Source organism: Colias philodice, chromosome 5 (genome assembly GCF_061535455.1).
Source record: "Colias philodice isolate Cphi_HAF_F1 chromosome 5, ilColPhil1 Martin Lab GWU primary, whole genome shotgun sequence".
NCBI classification, from domain to species: Eukaryota; Metazoa; Arthropoda; class Insecta; order Lepidoptera; family Pieridae; genus Colias; species Colias philodice.
The window spans coordinates 978,810-983,580 of NC_143090.1; positions in this window are offsets into that span (position 1 = coordinate 978,810).

A 4,771-nucleotide genomic window follows, 5' to 3' on the forward strand; every position below is an offset into this window, starting at 1 on the left:
CTGAGGAATGAAGACTACGTTTTCAATTCAACACTAATCTCGGTGCATCTAGATAAACATGTGTTATAGGGTATATATATTACAGTGCGCTTAATTTCCCGTCCGCGTCCTAGTATTAATTCCATATTTTTATACCGACTACCTATTATTTAAAGAGTTTCATACCCTATTTCTTTCTTCTTCTTTATAATATAACATAGCTTTCGAATTTTTTTTCTCTGAGGTCCTTTATTAAAACAATTAAGTAACTAAGTAGGTACACAATTATTCGCGTATTTATTATAAAAATAAATATTTCTAGATCTCACAGGATGCTAGTAGAATTTATGTCAAAACGGGAACTAACATTTATTAAGGTAGAATAGTACATAGTAACTCAATGGGTAGAATATATTATAGACGTAATTATTACCTTTCCCATAGCCCATAACCTCATAAATATTTGCTACTATTACAATTTCATATTATTATTAGCTGGATATAATAAGAGATAAATGCAAAATATGGTAATATTAAAATTATACTTACCAGAGAAGATTAATAATAATAGCCTGGAAAAAACAACACTTAACTATATTATTTTTTTTAGATAATAATACCTTTTTTGCAAAGACATTGTTAGTACATATTTGGTATCTAATATGATTGTAATATTCCATCGACAACATGAAAAAAAAGTACTTATTGAATCTGTTCAGAAGTTCTTTCTAAAGTTATAAACTTGTAAAAGAAGACTTTCACTTATTTGTATATTGTTATTACTTGATAGCTACATCTAGGTACACTACAGCACAGTATTACAACTACAGGCCTATTCTAATACATATTGTCTTCCCTTAATTAAATGCGAAAGGATAATAACACAGAAGTCGATTCATGAAGATCCCTGGTATTACGTCAAGGGTTTAAAATATCAATGATTTCTCAAAACCAGTTTGTTATTTAGTATTTAGTACGTGTCGGTATGTGGACAAAATAATTCGGGACTACAAGGAATTCACGTAGGAGAGAGTTTTGTAAACACTGTAGTGCACATTTCTCTGATGATCTAAGTTCATGATTCAAGAGTTACAAAGTACTGCATTTATAGGAATTTGTAAGTTTATCGCGGTAAGGAGAAACAGTCGATTATGTTGAGATGTAAGAGAGAATGTATTAATTTTATTGACGGCCTAACTTAATTAAAAGTAGGCAGATTAATTCATTTGTTGCAATGCAATTTAATCACATGCTGACATATTATATTGCTCTTTTTTTAATCTAAATAGGTAGGTACGTATTATTTACTCTAAAATAAAAAATAAGGACCTATAATGATTAGCGATAGAAATAAAAATCGTATATACATATAATATGTTATATTGTATGTATAGATAGCTCATTAAAATATGTAAAGTATTGAAAATAATAATTCTTGATCTAATTACGTATTTTCAATAAAAGTTTAATGTGTGTTATTACTTATTACAGACCTAATAGATCTGACACTATGAAAAGTCTTACATAGGTACTCAACTTACCTGGCACCTGCATTTAAAATTAGAAATTTCACGCCACCAGGTTGTTGTTTACATGTTTCATTATTTCATTTTTCATTTACTCACAACAATTTTAACCTTGAAACATTGTATTATGAAATTAAAATATCTAAAGCATGAATAACCAATGAGAATTCATCACCAATAGCTAACAGTGATGCAAATGATAACACTATCACATTCTAGGCCATGTATACGTGTTAGGAAAACGGATATTCTAAGGAATTTAGGATGACTAACTAATCTATATTGTCATCGTAAATGGAAATAAGTGTGAGTCGAGAATAGTCACTAACTTCCTACTTCATTGTTAAAAAGTTGTATGGTAGGTATCTATCTTAATTCAATAGGTAAGAGTATCAATGTTTTAATATTTTAAGTAGGGATGTAACGATACCGATACCGATACCGATATATCGGCCGATATATCGGCAAGCCGATATATCGGTATCGCCGATAATAAATCAACCGATACCGATATTTTTTTACTAAATTCTTTCTTTTCTTTTATGTTTTTGCATTGTATTCATTCATATTGTTTTATTTCTGTTTCTGTAATAGTGTTAAGGAAGAGCGGAACCTCCTGACACAAGCATTTTATTTGCTTACTAGGAGTGTTCCAATCACAAATTTGTTTATGTAAAGGAAAGAAAGAAATAATTTTGAATTTTTTTAATTTTTAACGTGATAACGTTTTTAAAATCGTTTTAGTCGGGTGACATGTTCATAAACTTGTGTCATACCAAAACCTCACGAGCGCGATCGCAGGTATAACGAGAGAGAGAAGGACCGATCTCCCGTTTCATCTCGAGCGCTGCCACTGCATTATGTTATCACGTAAACATCTCGATCGTAAACCTACTTTACAAACAACCAATTTTTTTGATATCAAATAATTCAAAAACCCGCGCTCAATAAACGATGCGGGTGGCCGCCCGCGCGTGCGCACTTTGTTTTCTGAAAAAACTCTACCAATAGTAAACTTTTATTAGGTACTGATTGTATGTGTATTACTTAAAGTTTAACTGACGTAAAATAATAATACTAAAATAAATGGTTTTGTTGTTTTTTGATTTGGCATTTTTATTTTAAAGAATACGATTAACAGTTGTCTCTGTTAAATGTTGGTAACTTTTTATGCATAATTCACTATTTATTTTTCTACCAAGCCATCGATATCGGTATCGGTATCGGTATCGCCGATACATTACTACAAATATCGGTATCGGTATCGTATCGGCAAAATCATGTATCGTTACATCCCTAAATTTTTAAGTAAATAGATGGAGATAATAAAAAATGTATTTTTTTGAGCTATTGCATAGCTTCTATCGCGGGCCTTGACCTTGAGCGCGGGGACCGAATCGAGAAATTCCGTAACGAAAAACCTCACGCTCCCCACTCCGACGGGCTCGGAGGTGTGGCTTGAAGGCATAGCATGCAATAGCTTTACCGCAGCAGTCCCCGAGTGCCACACATCTTTTTTTTTCATCTTTATAATCAAGGGCTGATAGTAAGCAGATACAAGAAAATGAGTTTTTTTTAGATTTCAATAGTAGATCGGAGACATGAAGGAGACAGTTTCAAAGAGTAGGCAATTTTCTGTTTCCCCCGGAGTTGCCGGCTTGTGGAAATAGGTATATTTTTTTCCCATGGCCATGGCTACGTTTGCATGATACCTATGTGAATAAAATATATAACATTAGAGCACATTCATCCATCCTAACAAATTTAATGAAAAACATAGTAATAAATTAATAGTTATATACCTACCTAGTAGAAATATGATAGGATACAATTACTAATGCGGAAGTTTATTAAAGTGCTGATAACACTATAATAGCATTACCTATGGCTATGAGCACAATTATAAACAAAATTCTCTACAATCAACACTTAGAAAAGCTTATAAAGAATGAATTGTTTTCGGTTGTTTTGTTATACCTACTCAAATACATTGTAACTATTGTTATTAGTTATGATATAGGTACTGGGAACTAAAACTTTATTTTGCGGCTCTATATTTGCTTACACTCTTACAGGTAGATATTGTTATTGAAAAACACTTCTTTTTATATTGAACTAGTATTCCGCCCGCGGCTTCATCCGCAAATACTTAAACCTCTCTCTCGAATCACTCTATCTATTAAAAAAACCGCATCAGAATACGTCGCGCAGTTTTAAAGATTTAAGCATACAAAAGGACATAGGGACAAAAAAAGCGACTTTGTTTTATACTGCCTAGGTATGTAGTGATTCAATGCTTCCAAGATGAACTTATGCAAATACAATGCCTGCGGATAGCAACTACTATTTGTTTACTTATTAATTTTTATTAAAACATTAAATAATACAAAATGACTACGGAATCAAGTACCTAACTATATTATTTACTAGCTGTGTCACGCGGTTTCACCCGCATTACTCCGCTCCTGTTGGTCTTAGCATGATGATATTATAGCCTTTATTACTCGTGGATTATGTAGCTTTCGAATGGTGAAATAATTTTTAAAATCGGTCCAATAGTTTATGAGCCTATTCATTACAATCAAACAAACAAACAAACAAAGTTTTCCTCTTTATAATATTAGTGTAGAAAAAGCGATATCAAACTAAGTACTTAAACTCAAACTCAAACTCAAACATTTATTTATTCAATTAGACTTCTTCTAGAAGCACTTTTGAAACTTAGGTACTTTGACTTAGGTACTTAATATAAAAATAGCTGCGCATAAATCACCAATCAATTATATTAAATAGGTACTTCTGTTAATCTATTATCTACCCACTTGAGAACAAACGAGTCCCTTATTAGTTTGTGTAAGTGCTTGGGTTAATTTGTTTTATTTATACTTTACTGGGTAGTGAATACGTGTTCTTAGTTACAATGTAATAATGCAGTTATTTAAAGCCTGGTAGAGAAATGCTCTTTCTTGGGAGCTCTTCATTGAATAACATAAACTTATTCTAAACTAAGCAGGCTTTATCGTTGGTACAATAATTAATATTATTTATGAAAACTTAGATCATGCTTTCAGCAATAGCAGCTTTCAAATTAATTATAAGTAGGGACGTATTTGAAAATTCTCGCCTAATTAATCAAATAAGAATCAAATAGATAAAATGTGAATAGCACAGCGAAATATCAACACGTTATTCGAATAGGTACCTACTTAGTTAGCCAAAAGAAAAAATCAACAGATTTCAAAAACTGTAATTCACTATAATATGCT